We start from the raw sequence: 15,788 nt of genomic DNA, 5'->3' as shown, positions 1-15,788 counted from the left end.
ATATAATCCTACAGCACCCACCCCTCACCTCACCCCTGGCCCAACTCCCAAATATCCATTTTTCATGAGGCTCAATAGACAGGGAGTGTTGGCAGACTTTGTATGTGTCTCTCAGCTCATTTACCATATTAATAATGCACTGTAGGAAAAAACTCTTTTAATGTCCTGCCAATACATTAGCTGAAAGTTGTCACCTTAAATTGCTCCCTCCCCTATCACCATCCTAAACACACTTCCAAACATCAAGAATGTTAAGCTCAGAAAGCTGTCAATCCAACAATTGATGCTTTCCACAATTAACAGGGACATATTTAAAAGGTCACAGATCTGTTACATGTTTTCAAAAGGACAAAGCCGGCTTAGATTCAACCTACAATAAATCTACAAGTGTTCTTTTACATTGTTGCAAACAGCAATCAAGAAAATATTTGATGAGGGCCGTTACAAGATGATATACTTGAAGAACTACTTTTCGTTGTTTATTGCTTAAGAAAGACACAGCATCCATCACAAGATGTATGCTTTCAAAGGTAGTTTACTTTAAAAAACGCAGCATAAATTAACAACCCATCAAGGTAAAAACATCTCCAACCAGTTAATTTCTGAAGTCAAATCAAATATTTGTTTTTGTCATTGCTTTAGAACCAATCCCTAAATATAAAACTCCATCCCAAGTTGATAACTACAAGAGGAAGATGGCAGATTGAAACCAGAAACAGCTGAAGAAATTAAAATTTTCCACTTAACAATACCAAAAGCATTACTCAGATACTTCTCCATGAAAGATGTCGTCATTTGTTTGATGAGGTGCTCCCTAGAGGACAGCACCCACTGTTCATGTTCATTGTGCACTAACTCACACAAAATAGCCTCCTGTAGTCTTAAAGTAATGCTCTTTGAAAACATACATCTGACAATATTTTAGATTCAGGGTAACATTGATAAAGGCAATGGTGACTGGTGCAGTGATGTAGGAGGTCAAAGTTCTAAAGAAGTCATACTGGATCTGAAACATTGAAACAGATAATTGAACTGAATTTATTGCCACGTGTGCTGAGGCACAGTGAAAAGCTTTGCTCTGGTACACATGACAATAAATTCAGGGCTTGCTGAGTATTTCCATGATTTGGAGGTGCCAGTGTTGGACTGGAGTGTACAAAGTTAAAGACCACACAACACTAGGTTATAACACTCTTGTTACAACCAGCTGATGAAGGAGCAGCGCTTTGAAAGCTAGTGCTTCCAAATAAACCTGTTGGACTCTAACCTGGTGTTGGGGGATTTGTAACTGTGTATTTCCAACACTTGTCCCATTTCAGATTTCCACCATCTGCAGTATTTTGCTTTTATAACAGGACAGGGCTCTGCAGTCCCTTGAGCCTGTTTAACTATTCCAATTGATCATGGCTGTTCTACACCATTCCCCCACCCCTCCCCCACTATTCTCAGTGCTTCTGATGTCATTCTTCAGGAATCTAGCAATCTCTGTTTTGAACCTGTTGAATGATGGATGCCTCCAAAGCCCTCTGCGAGAGAAGATTCTAAAGATTCACCACATGAAGTACAAAGCTGGCCCTCATTTTCTGCCACTTATTCGGAGATTTTGCCCCCGGTTCAAGACTCACCAGCCCAGGGGAGGGGGGTGGGAACTGACCTACAGCCACACTGTCATGCCTTTCAAAGGTTTGTAACAAGTTTCATTGAGGTCATCACTCGTTCTTCAACATTCCAGAGAACGCAGATCCAGCGCCCCCAATCTCACCCAAGCCAATCCCACTATCCCTGAAATCTGGCTGGTGAATCTCTGCTGCACACCCTCTGTGACAAGACAATAATTATATTAAACGACCTGGTGAGGAAAGCCTGAGAATTCCTTAATTAACGGTAGCTGGGTCTTTTCTTCTTTCATGGGAGCTAAGTGTTGCTGACAAGGCCAGTATTTGCTGTCCACCCCAAATTGCCCTTAACCCAAGTCTCTCTCCAGGCCATTTCAGAGGGTAACCAACAGCCAACCATACTGCTGTGGACTGGAGTCACATCTAGGCCTGAACAAGTAAGGCCAGCAGATTACCATTTTAAAGACATCAGTGAACCAGATAGGTTCTTACAACAGGGAGAAAGTGAGGACTGCAGATGCTGGAGATCAGAGCTGAAAATGTGTTGCTGGAAAAGCGCAGCTCCTGCTCCTTGGATGCTGCCTGACCTGCTGCGCTTTTCCAACAACACATTTTCAGGTTCTCACAACAACTAATAACAGTAAATGGTCGCTTTGGGCTTATTTTTTTTTAAAGTTTTTTTAGTAAATTGGTGAAACTTTTTGGAGGAGAGTTTGAGAAAAGTAGAATCATCATAAAATATCAGACAGGATAATCTGGGGTATTACATTTGACCAACCAAAAGCTCTAAATGAATAAAAACCTACTTATTCGGATCTATGGTCTATTCACATAAGGAAATCACCCAGAACCCAGTCTGAAAATCACTTTAACAGAGCAACATTGGGTACATGTTGATCCACATTCCACTCTGAAGTAATTAACATCAACAATGGTGGTGGTTTTGTCAAGTATCAGAGGCTATATTTTCCCGATCCTCTCTAAACCATGGCTCAGCAAAGTTACATCCAAAAAGCAAGCACTGGTCACTGGCTCAAACAAGGGGCTGCCACCCAGAAGTATATTTAATATTCAGATACTACAAGATACCTACATCATAACTGTGACTGCATTTCAAACTTCATTCACTGTGGGACAAACTGAAGATGGTAACAGTTCGATATAAAGGCACCTCTTTCATTCATTCTGGATGGTTAACGCTGATTAACATGTGACAAAAATATTCAGCTGGACAATTCAGCTGGCCATCAGCCCCAAAGTGAATAGGGTCTTTAAGATATCCTGAGCTGGTTTATTAAATGCATAAAAGATTCTTTTCTCTCTAAACACACAGGTTTTATTCTGACTCTGAAAGGTTCTGTATTCTTCCTGCTTATTTCTAGCCCAAGAGACACAGTCTCCCCTATCATGGCCAACATAATTCTTTCAGTAAGGCCACGCTCTTTTGAAAATAGTTTCTCCAAGTTTTCACAGGAGCGCACAATTGCACACTTGCAGCACTTGCTGCAGTTCATTCTTGTTTCTTTAAGTTTAAACATTTCCTGGTGGTAAAGTTTAACTGATTTGTTTAAGTATCAATATATAGTTGCATATTAAAACCTCTCCCAGTCCAGTCATCTCCCACTCCCACTGACAGGCTCCACTGCAGTAGTATCACTGTGGTAAACAGGATGAGATGTTGTGATCCAGAATTACACAACAACAATAATATAGCTCCCTATTAAACTACTTTGTAGCTAGGATTCTGATTGAGCAATATTTCCGAGAGCTGACCTTATAGGAACTTCCCTTCAATTACCAGCTAGTTATCCTTACAATACATTTCAGAGATGTGCCTCCCAGTAAAACACAAGCTCTGCAAATTCTGGTTACTTTCAGTTGTTATAGAAACATTTAAGTAAATTTACTTTCCAAAATTAAAAGTCCCAGGAATCACTCAAGTCACTTAGTAAAGCAACGGCTCCCACACATTCACCCCTAAATGTGTGCTTGAGCACAGAGCAGCTTTGCCTTTACATTTTATAGAACTTTAGGATCTCATTAGTCTTGGACGGATTAGTCAACACCCTTTCACTTCTAAAATCTAGGTTCCTGTCATACTGAGACTGATCCTGTGACAGTCACATCTCAATCTCACGGCTGCAAGGGTAATAACCCATGTGGCCTTGATTGTTCAGTTCTGAATGGGTATAGGCCCCTAAAACAAAATTGTTCTCTAATCTGCGATCTTCCAGAGAGAGAAAATAAGCTGCATGGTCGACAGGATTCTTATCCCCTTTCTCAGAATCAACATCCTTAGTACCCAGACTCCTCTTTTTCAGTCTTTCAAACCCCAGGTTGATGAAATGGCACAATAGCTGGTGACACCCAGGAGTGACCTTCTGCAGTCTGCTCCTGGCCATTTCCAAAATTACTGTTTGGAAGTACAGAGCTGAGTCAAGGTAACCTCCTGCCAATATCTTAAGGACAGAACTACACGTATAAATTGTTTTTCTTTTTCACAAATGAGCATATGAATTAGGGACAGGAGTAGGCCATTCAGCCCATCGAGCCTGTTCTGCCTTTCAGTAAGATCATGGTTGATCCGATTGTGGCCTCAGCCTTACTTTCCTCCATTGCCAATAGCTACAGATTTTAAAAAGTCAGTCAATCTACTTTGGTATTTTATAATTTTTGACAATTTTATTAATCTACAACCTCGACAATTTCTTAATTTTGATTTAGGTATGACTGTAATTCCATTCAGCCTTATATATTACTAGCCAATTGATTAAAAAGTTTGTTTAAAAATACAAATGTCTTCATGCACCATCTTTGCTCTTGCATTTCTAGCCTCAAGTTCTAAACACTAGACTGCTCGACATGTATTTAAATGAATAAATGCTAGGGACAAGACTTTGTATTCATTTACTCAAGCAACTATTTTGTTATTTATTATGTTACAATCACTATCTCAGAGGCACTTAATGACACAAGACAAGTTGAAATGATCAGATATCCATAACCAGGTGACACGCATTGTTCAAAAAACTGCAGTTATTTTATTTTCAAAATGCTACTAGCCTTATATCTCAAGTTCCCAATAACCAGTTGTCTTCACTACACTAGACAACTCAGGGCAGAGATTGTGAATAGGTAAAAACAATGACTGCAGATGCTGGAAACCAGATTCTGGAGTAGAGTGGTGCTGGAAAAGCACAGCAGTTCGGCTTTTGCCCGAAATGTCGGTTTTCCTGCTCCTTGAGTGCAGCCTGAACTGCTGTGCTTTTCCAGCACCATTCTATTCCAGAGATGGTGAATAGTTTAGCAGGTACATAATAGCAACACTGTTAATGATCATAGTTTTTAAAAGTTTAAAAAAAACCATTGCAAGGACGACCTTTATCCTAATAGAGTCACAGAGATGTACAGCACGGAAACAGACCCTTCAGTCCAACCCGTCCATGCCGACCAGATATCCCAACCCAATCTAGTCCCACCTACCAGCACCCGGCCCATATCCCTCCAAACCCTTCCTATTCATATGCCCATCCAAATGCCTCTTAAATGTTGCAATTGTACCAGCCTCCACCACTTCCTCTGGCAGCTTATTCCATACACATACCACCCTCTGTGTGAAAAAGTTGCCCTTTAGGTCTCTTTTATATCTTTCCCCTCTCACCCTAAACCTATGCCCTCTAGTTCTGGACTCCCCCACCCCAGGGAAAAGACTTTGTCTACTTATCCTATCCATGCCCCTCGTGATTTTATAAACCTCTATAAGGTCACCCCTTAGCCTCCAACATTCCAGGGAAAACAGCACCAGCCTGTTCAGCCTCTCCCCGTAGCTCAAATCCTCCAACCCTGGCAACATCCTTGTAAATCTTATCTGAACCCTTGCAAGTTTCACAACACCTTTCCGATAGGAAGGAGACCAGAATTGCACGCAATATTCCAACAGTGGCCTAACCAATGTCCTGTACAGCCGCAACATGACCTCACAACTCCTGTACTCAATACTCTGACCAATAAAGGAAAGCATACCAAACACCTTCTTCACTATCCTATCTACCTGCGATTCCACTTTCAGGGAGCTATGAACCTGCACTCCAAGGTCTCTTTGTTCAGCAACACTCCCTAGGATCTTACCATTAAGTGTATAAGTCCTGCTAAGATTTGCTTTCCCAAAATGCAGCACTTCACATTTATCTGAATTAAACTCCATCTGCCACTTCTCAGCCCATTGGCCCATCTGGTCCAGACCCTGTTGTAATCTGAGGTAACCTTCTTCGCTGACCACTACACCTCCAATTTTGGTGTCATCTGCAAACTTACTAACTGTACCTCTTATGCTCACATCCAAATCATTTATGTAAATGACAAAAAGTAGAGGACCCAGCACCGATCCTTATGGCACGCCACTGGTCACAGGCCTCCAGTCTGAAAAACAACCCTCCACCACCACCCTCTGTCTTCTACCTTTGAGCCAGTTCTGTATCCAAATGGTTAGTTGTCCTTGTTTTCCATGAGATTCAACCTTGCTAACCAGTCACAATCTCATTATTACACCAATGTCCAACACTGGACAAAATGAGAGACAGCCAAAATTGTGATCAAGCAGCTCTTTAGAAAGATTTTCTAGACTTAACTAGGATTATTCACATCAGTAGTTTCAGAAAGAAAACTTGATGCTACACTGTTTTATAATGTTCTTGTAAAGCCCTATTTGGGTGGTTTATTACAATAAAGGTGCCACACATTTTTAAAACATCGACTTAAATTTGTGTGCCCCTCACCCTCCCTCCCACTAACACAATTCATTTTGTTCAATATGCACCAAAGACACTCAAAATATTACAATGAAATCTGGCAATTCCCAACTCAAAGTCAGTACTTCCCGAGTCTGCCATTAGCGGTGGCAGGAGCTAAATCAACTGTTCCACAGATGGTTAGTTTACAAACTGATGGATTTACTGTGAAATCCCATTCTGTAAAAGTATTCCAAAATGGAAATGGCTAAATAAATGTTTAATCTCATGTTTGCCAAAAAAGACAAAAATTATGCACGTGGCATGATTTGAACAGACAGAGACGTCTAGAGCATTTGGAATTCAGGCACGCCATGCCAATGCAGAGGAGTAGAACTGAAGTTCAATACATTGCTTCTTCATCAGCAATAAATACCTGTCAGCCTCTTTCTCTCAGGCTGAGGAGTGGAGTTGGGGGGAGAGAGAGGAGAGACAGAGAGAGAAGAGAGAGAGAGCACGCGCGCACGAGGCAAGTGTAGAGAGGGTGAAAAACCAGGATACTGAACAAAAGGAACAATGATAAGTCAAGCAACACAAAAATAATGGATTTTATTGACATACACCAATTCTTAAATTACTTTGGATCAGTAAGGGTGAACAAAGCACAAACTTCCAGATTGCGTGGGAATAAATGTGACTATAGATCAGGTCTTCATCTGTTAATGGACAAACTCACCGACTCTTTATGGGATTTCAAAAACAAAAACATCAGATGGTGTAAAGTCCAATTTTGAAGTTTAATTTATAACAAACAAGTTAATTCCATTCATCAAAAGACAACAATGGTAGTTTATGAAGCTGTTAGCCCTTATATCAGACACAAACATTGAAAAACTGTGTTCAGTGGCAGAACTCAGAGTCAGCTACATATCAAAGTACAAATACCCCACCACCATTGGCTGCAAAGAATCAGGAGCTGCTATATTGACCTGCCTGGGCAGCTATATAAATACAGTAAGAACCAATGATATATAAACAATCGTCAACACTCAAAAAAAGTTTAATTCTAATTATTTTGAAACAATGGGCTCAAACAGCTGCAAGTTTCAACAGAGAGCTCTGGGCTTTAAACTTAGACTCACAGAGCTGCACAGTTTGGAAACAGACCCTTCGGTCCAACTCGCCCATACCAACCAGATATCCTAGTTAAATCTAGTTCCATTTGCCAACATTTGGTCCATATCCTTCTAAACCCTTCCTATTCATATACCCATCCAGATGCATTTTAAATGTTGCAATTGTACCAGCCTCCACCACTTCCTCTGGCAGCTTGGTCCATACACCATTAGCCTCTGCATGAAAATGTTAGCTCTTAGATCCCTTTTATATATTTCCCCTCTCACCCTAAACCTATGCTGTCTTGTTCTGGACTCCCTTACTCTGGGGAAATGACCTTGTCTATTTACCCTATCCATGCCCTTTATGATTTTATAAACCTCTATAAGGTCACCCCTTAGCCTCCAATGCTTCAGGGAAAACAGCCTCAGCCATTTCAGTCTCTCCCTTAACTCAAACTCTCCAACCCTGGCAACACCAGTGTAAATCTTTTCTGAATCCTTTCAAGTTTCACAACCTCTTTATACAGCAGGGAGACCAGAACTAAATGCAGTATTCCAAAAGAGGCCTAACTAATATCCTGTACAGCCACAACATGACTCCCAACTCCTGTACTCAATCCAGTGACCAAAAAAAGGCAAACATATCAAACACCTTCTTCACTACCCTGTCTGCTTACCTGAAGTTTATCATAGATTTTAAAAAAGCATAATATTTACAGAAAAGCATTTTCCAATCTCCTTTTAAGCAGGAAAAGTACAAGCACAGTGCAATTGGGAGACAGTGTGTGTAATGGCATCCAGCAATGACTAAATAGCTAGCAAACCCATTGAGGATATCAGCCCAGATCAAAAACCAAAACTATTAAGCAGGATGAGAATGGAAAATCATCTTTGAAAACTACCTGAAGTGATTGCTGTTTTCCATCTACTTCTCTGCACCTATTATCGCACCAATATGCAGAGTTGAAATCACTGCTTCAAAACATTTGCATTTCTTTACTGAGAGAGGTGAGCATTACAGATAGCAAGAGCTCACATCAATTCACATACGATAGGACTGAAGCTGGTTGGCTGAATTCAGATGTAATAGCTTGTTAATTGAGAGTCACGCACACAACAGTCAATCCATCAAGAATTCACCAAGCTGTATTCATGTAGCACATTTAGACATCGGGATACCTGAAACGGCACTTCACTGATGTATCTTAGTGTGATAACTGATAGTTGGAACAGTCATATGGTTCACTAATGCCCTTTTGGGAGGGAAATCTGCCATCCATACCTGGTCTGGCCTATATGTGACTCCATACCCACATCAATGCAGTTAACTCTGAACTGCCAAGCAAGTCACTCAGTTCAAGGGGCAATTAGGGATGGGCAAGGTGTTACAGAGAGGTCAAGGTGTTACAGAGAGGTCAAGGTGGGAATTCCAGAAATCTGAGCTCAGGCAAATGAAGTAATTAAAATGGGATTCTCAAGAGCTCCATGTTTATGTCTGATACAAGGATGACGAGATCCATAAGCTGCTGTTGTTACTGTTTCAATGTCAGGAACTGGGTGACTGAAGACTGGTGGCTGGGGGTTAAGGGCTGGGTTGACATGACTGAGATGTGAAAGATTTTAAAACAATGATGAGAATTCTAAAATTGGGTGGTTGTTTAGCAGAGTTTGGATGACCTCAAGTTGACAGAGAGTGGAAGGTAGAAAATCCAAGTGACGTGCACTGGAATGATCAAGTCTGGAGTTAACAAAGTAGAGATGACAATTTCATCAGCAGGTGATTGGAGACAGGAGCTGGGGCAGAGTTGAATGAAATTACAAAGGTGAAAATTAAAGATTCTACTGATGATGCTAACACGTGGTCAGAATTTCATATGGAGATTAAACACAACACCATGGTTATAAACAGTTTGTTAGGAGACAGTGGGGACCTAATGAGTTAAAATTACAGCAGGGAGCACAGACAACGGTTCCTGTCTTCCCAATATCCAAGTCAGAGAAATACTCTGCTGAAGCAGTAAAGATTTTAGACAGATATTTGGCAGCTCCGTGACAGTATTGTGAAAAGGTTAACACTAAAGAGTGTCATAAGCACCACTCACTATGATGGTGTCATATGGATCATGAAGGAAGGAGATCCTCCTCAAAGTCTCTGGAACAATGTTTATTGCATCATTGTAACCTGTAACCAGCTGCAAACATGCAATAAAATATATCTTGTTCACTCTAGCACTTTTCTAATTAGATACAGTGCAGGGAGCTGGCACTGCCTATAAAACAGGCAGGATGGGATGAGTTGAGAGCATGGATGACAAGGTAGATCTGGGTGTCATCAGCATGTGTAAAAACTGACACCAAGTAATATCATCTGAAAACAGAGGGCTAGCATCTAAATCAGAAATAATACTGAAGCAATTAGATCACTGAGTTGTTGGATATCGATCACTGGAGTGAATTTTTTAAAAATCCTACCTTCCAAGGGGTAACACAGTGGCTCAGTGGTTTGCACTGCTGCCTTACAGCGGCAGGGACATGGGTTCAATTCCAGCCCCAGGTGACTGCCTGTGTGGAGTTTGCATGCTCTCCCAGTGTCTGTGCAGATTTCTCTGGGTGCTCCAGTTTCTTTCCACAGTCACAAAGATGTGTAGGGTGGATTGGCCATGGGAAATGCAAGGTGACAGAGATAGGTTGAGGGAGGGATGTTGTTCAGAGGGTCAGTATGGACTCAATGGGCTGAATGGCCTATTTCCACACAGTAGGGATTCTGGATTTGATTCCATTAACAACTATTAACTTGAGCCAAGTGATCTATTGCAAGCAGTTGAGTAAATGTTATATCTACAGCTCAGTTGATCAGACAATCGACTGAAGGTCAAAGAGAGAATTCCAGGATCAGGAGGTTTGCATTTTGAATGGATTAATATCCTTACCACCTCTGGCTTTGTGGGTGGCATCTGTGAAACTGTAAGCCCCAATCTCTACACTCCCCAGATCTTCAATGGGCACTTAACATAAAACTATCTACAACCAGCAGTAGATTGATCTCAAAACAACTCCATTCATTTAAGGGTACAGTGGCTGTACTATCACTGAGATTAATTGATTAAAAAAAAGATTAATATTGTCAAGACATCTCTCAATATTTAAAAACAGAATTGTTCACCACTATTCAGAAACTTCTTTATAAAGAGAATCATTGGCTTTACTACAAGTTACAACAATTTTACTTTTACAATTTGGCAACTTTTTTGAACTAGAATCCCTATAGCGTGGAAACAGGCCCTTCGGCCCAACAAGTCCACACTGACTCTCCGAAGAGTATCCCATCCAAACCCATTCGCTTACATTTACCTGTGACTCGCTTGCCTAACCCACACATCCCTGCACACTATGGACATTTTAGCATGACCAATTCACCTAACCTGCACATCTTTGGACTGTGGGAGGAAACCCACACAGACACTGGGAGAATGTGCAAACTTCACACAGACAGTCGCCTGAGCGGGAATTGAACCCGGGTCTCTGGTGCTGTGATGCAGCAGTGCTAACCACTGATCCACCGTGCCATCCCAAGTACAAGATACTAATAACTGGCATACAGGAAACTCTTACAGACATTCAGTGAGTGAATCACTTGATTATAATATTACTATATTAGTTTGCACTGTCCCAGCCACTCTGAATAACTAATTAAGTTACCTGAAACTCTTATGATCACTCTTTGAGGTTGCAGTTTGGAAACATTATATCTCTGAAGCATCTACACTTTCTCTGATTGATCATCCCCCAGTCACTGTGCCACTGGCACGGTCTCTGACTAAACACAAATATGAAATATTCACATCCAACTATTCATCATTACACAAGTGGCTCCCTTTTCAAAACAGTCAAAAGTGCAGTTGAACTTTCACCAAAGACTTACAAACAAACTTATTTTTTACATAAATGTGAAAGTCATGTTTTAAAGTAACTAAATCACCAACTCTTACAAAAGGTAATTGAACCCCATACCCAAATCAGCAATTTAAAGGGATGTATACTCAGGCTGACTGTTTGAAGCTTCGGGATGGGTTTACAAAGAAACCTGTTGAGGACAGACTCTGTTTAATAACTGACAATGAATTCAGGAATGGACGTTTCACTAGGACCCCTCCTCAGTACTTGCTGAGCTCTCAGCCGGTCCCTCTGAACTGTAGCTGAACCAAAGTCCAGCTGTATTATCACCGAGTTACCCACTCAGCATCAGCCAACACCAACTCACTCTTTCAGATTAGTGACTCAACCAAGCTCGACATGATCATTTGCCAGGGAGGGAGCTTACACGGCTATGTGCAGAGGGAGGATGGGGTTGGGGGTGGAAGAGACTGTGGAAAAGGCATGTGTGTGTAGTGGGGGGGGGAATGTTTATAGCGAGTCTGAACTGTGTAGGTGTGGAGGGTGTGTGTAGAAAGAGTGGGGGTGTAGAACGTGTTGAGGGTGTGTGTGTAGAGGGTGAGTGGAGAGTGGGTGAGAGGGTGGGGTGTGAAGGGTGGGTATGGGGATAGCATGTGCAGGCTGTGGGTGGAAATGTAGATGGAGGGTGGGGGTGTATTAGGGGCAAAGTTTGTGTAGCAGGGAGGTTTTGGTGGTGGCAGAAGTGGGGCAAGGTTTGGGGTTGGGTTGGGGTGCGGGGATTGGTGATTATGGGTGATCCCACAGCCTCTGCATCACTTGTTCCCACTCCCCAAGCCCTTGGTCCCGGTGACAAGCCCCAACTTACCGCCCGCTGGAAATGCGCTGTCCAGCCCCGAGCAGGGATGGAAGGCCGGTGCGCCCACTGCTTCAATCTTCACCAGTGTCTCCAACAAAATATCGTTCCGCTTTCCAAAGCTACAATACTCAGAAACACTGTATCCGCACAGTCTCCCTCAGAAACACTGTATCCGCACAGTCTCCCCTCAGAAGACGCTGTAACCGCACAGTCTCCCCTCAGAAGACGCTGTATCCGCACAGTCTCCCCTCAGAAGACGCTGTATCCGCACAGTCTCCCCTCAGAAGACGCTGTATCCGCACAGTCTCCCCTCAGAAGACGCTGTATCCGCACAGTCTCCCCTCAGAAGACGCTGTATCCGCACAGTCTCCCCTCAGAAGACGCTGTATCCGCACAGTCTCCCCTCAGAAGACGCTGTATCCGCACAGTCTCCCCTCAGAAGACGCTGTATCCGCACAGTCTCCCCTCAGAAACACTGTATCCGCACAGTCTCCCCTCAGAAGACGCTGTATCCGCACAGTCTCCCCTCAGAAGACGCTGTATCCGCACAGTCTCCCCTCAGAAACACTGTATCCGCACAGTCTCCCCTCAGAAACACTGTATCCGCACCTCCCTTCACTCCGATGGTAACTGGCGGAAAAGCGGCGCAGCGGCCGCCCGGAGCCAGCCAGAGACTGCGCAACAGCCCATTGGCTCCGCCCTGCTCCTGGCCCCGCCTCCTTCCTGGCATAAAGACCAATCAGCATCCAGGAGCCCAGCGACATGTGGCACTGAGAGCCAATGAGAGGGGGACTTTGCAAATACCTCCCGCCCTCTGCCGCTGACCGTATCCCCGGGTGCGGGGATTTCTCACAGAATCCGCCCGGAAACGACTGCAGGGGTTTAACCTGTGGGTGGGGGGAGTGTGCGCGCGCCTGTCTGTCCCGGGGGGTGGGGGGAAGAGTGTGTCTGTCTGTCCCGGGGGGTGGGGCGAAGAGTGTATCTGTCCGTCCCGGGGGGAGGGGGCAAAGAGTGTGTCTGTCTGTCCGTCCCGGGGGGGGGGGGGAGAGTGTGTCTGTCTGTCCGTCCCGGGGGGGGGGGGGGGGGGGAGAGTGTGTCTGTCTGTCCGTCCCGGGGGGGGGGGGGGGGGAGAGTGTGTCTGTCTGTCCGTCCTGGGGTGGGGGGGGAGAAGAGTGTGTCTGTGTGTCCGTCCTGGGGGGTGGGGGAGAAGAGTGTGTCTGTCTGTCCCGGGGGTTGGGGGGGGAGAGTGTGTCTGTCTGTCTGTCTGTCTGTCTGTCCCGGGGGGGGGGGGAGAGAGTGTGTCTGTCTGTCCCGGTGGGAAGAGTGTGTCTGTCCGTCCCGGGGGGTGGGGGGGGGAAAGAGTGTGTCTGTCTGTCTGTCCCGGGGGGTGGGGGGGGGAAAGAGTGTGTCTGTCTGTCTGTCCCGGGGGGTGGGGGGGGGAAAGAGTGTGTCTGTCTGTCTGTCCCGGGGGGTGGGGGGAGAGAGTGTGTCTGTCTGTCCCGGGGGGTGGGGGGAGAGAGTGTGTCTGTCTGTCCCGGGGGGGTGGTGGGGGGTGGGAAGAGTGTGTGTCTGTCCCGGGGGGGTGAGGGGGGTGTGTGTGTCTGTCTGTCCTGGGGGGGTGAGGGGGGTGTGTGTGCCTGTCTGTTCTGGTGGGGGGGGGGGTGGGTGGGAGTGGAGTGTGTGCCTGTCTGTCCCGGGGTTGGGGGGAGGGGAGGAGAGAGTGTGTCTGTCTGCCCTGGGGAGTGTGTGCCTGTCTGTTTTGGTGGGGGTGGGTGGGAGGGGAGTGTGTGCCTGTCTGTCCCTGGGGGAGGGGGGGGGTGCCTGTCTGTCCGTCCTGGGGGGGATGGGGGCGGGGAGGGTGTTGCTGGAAAAGCGCAGGGGGTCAGGCAGCATCCGAGGAGCAGGAGAGTAGAAGTTTCATGCGATAGCCCTTCATCAGGAAATTATTCCTGACACATCGACTCTCCTGCCCCTCGGACACTGCCTGACCCCCCTGTGCTTTTCCAGCACCACACTCTCAACTCGGATCTGCAGCCCTCACTCGGTCCCTGTCCCGGGAGGTGGGGGTGTTCAGTTGTTTCCGCCTGTCTGTTACGGTCGCAGTGAGGGGGAGGGCTGGGTGGGGCTGTGCTGGGAAGTTGAGCTGGTGTCTCTGTCTGTCCCAGTGGGGTTTTGGCTGGGGTGTCTGTCAGGGACTGCTGGAGTTTGGGTCGGTAATGTTTGTGTCTGACCCAGACTGTTTTATTGTACGGGGGAAATCTGAAGGGTCTGTCTCTCCAATTAGCGGAAACAAAGTTCTAACGGGCTGGAAGTGGAGCAGGCAGCCAGTGTTATCGGCGCCGAGAGCCGGACTCCTGCCTGTTCAATCACTGTTCCCACCTCGTTCCACAATTCACACACATCTATGGTTTTATCCCAACACCCATTCACAGGGATGTGTAATGGGGAAAGTCTGAATTCTCTTAAACACCATGGGGCTCGGATTCCAAACAAAAAGCCTTGGTTTAAGGGTCACGCTGCCCCACATTCTGTCCAAAGATGGAGGGTGGGTGCTTACAAGTTGGGGATTAGTTGTGATGGAAGTGAATTGTCTGCAGTAGCTTCCAACAGGACACCCAGAACTGGTCTTGCCCAGTTTGTGTCACTCGGAGAGTTTTGTTTATAAATAGCAACAGGGAGATGCCAGTGAGGTGCGTCATGTCATGGCTTGGAGTCTGGGAGAGGCGGATTTCCTCATGGAGCCGGGAAATCAGACCAGCCTGAGACAGGAGGGAGGGAGGGAGGGGGGGGGGAGCTGAGAGCACAGCATTGCTCCAGACAATCACCCCACCCTAACCCGTCACCCTTTCCAGGGGCAACAACAAGGTTCCTTTAAACAGCGCCTGTCTGGCACATCCCCAGGCATTTCACAGGAATCCTCAAAACGACACGTGAAGTACTGAGGACAGGTGACCAAAGGTGGGTCTCACAAGAGGAAGGGGAGACAGCTTAAAAGAGGGACTTTACCGCTTGAGGCTGAGCTAATCGAAGGGACGGCCGCCAATGGTGGAGCGATTAAAATTGGGGGTGGACACGGATGAGGACTGAGGCAGAAATCTGAATGGGTAACACGCGGAAATTAACAGTAGGGTCGGTCATTCGGTTACTCAGCCCTGGCTTCACAATTCACTCACTAGAACTGTGGCCTCAACAGCACCTTTCTGCGTCCCAATAACATCTGACCCTCTTGTAAGTCAATTTAAGAATTTCTCCGTTAAAAGTATTCGGTGATAACCCCCCTCACCCCCCAACTCTGTCTGGGAAAGTGAGTTCCACAGACACATCATCCTCCGAGAACAAAAAGACTCCTCTCCAACTTCAGTGGGAGCGTCATTCTTTTTAAACGATGTCACCAGTTGTGGTCTCACTCCGCCCCATGTGGAAAACAACTTGCTCTCACTGAATTCAGGATGTTTTAATGATGCCATGGTACTGGCCCTAGAGTTCTCTGGGTGAACTGTCCCATATTCCTCAATCAAACAACAAAGGAATGTATCTACCTTCCACAAGATGCAGTAACTCAGCTAGTTTCCGTCAA

General features: G+C 45.3%; 1 protein-coding gene across 1 annotated transcript in view; it reads right to left on the bottom strand.

Moving 5' to 3' along the window:
• The window catches only part of sertad2b (SERTA domain containing 2b), a 64,191-nt gene extending 51,304 nt beyond the window's left edge, over positions 1-12,887 (bottom strand). The window contains exon 1 of the mRNA XM_072581559.1: positions 12,221-12,887. The gene's annotated coding sequence lies outside the window, so the exon portion shown is untranslated. The remainder of the gene's footprint in view (positions 1-12,220) is intronic.
• Positions 12,888-15,788: the final 2,901 nt, after the last annotated feature.

The sequence above is a fragment of the Chiloscyllium punctatum genome, chromosome 11 (genome assembly GCF_047496795.1).
Source record: "Chiloscyllium punctatum isolate Juve2018m chromosome 11, sChiPun1.3, whole genome shotgun sequence".
NCBI lineage: Eukaryota > Metazoa > Chordata > Chondrichthyes > Orectolobiformes > Hemiscylliidae > Chiloscyllium > Chiloscyllium punctatum.
Note: the sequence above shows the minus strand (reverse complement) of the source record. Positions and strands in the feature narration are given on the sequence as shown.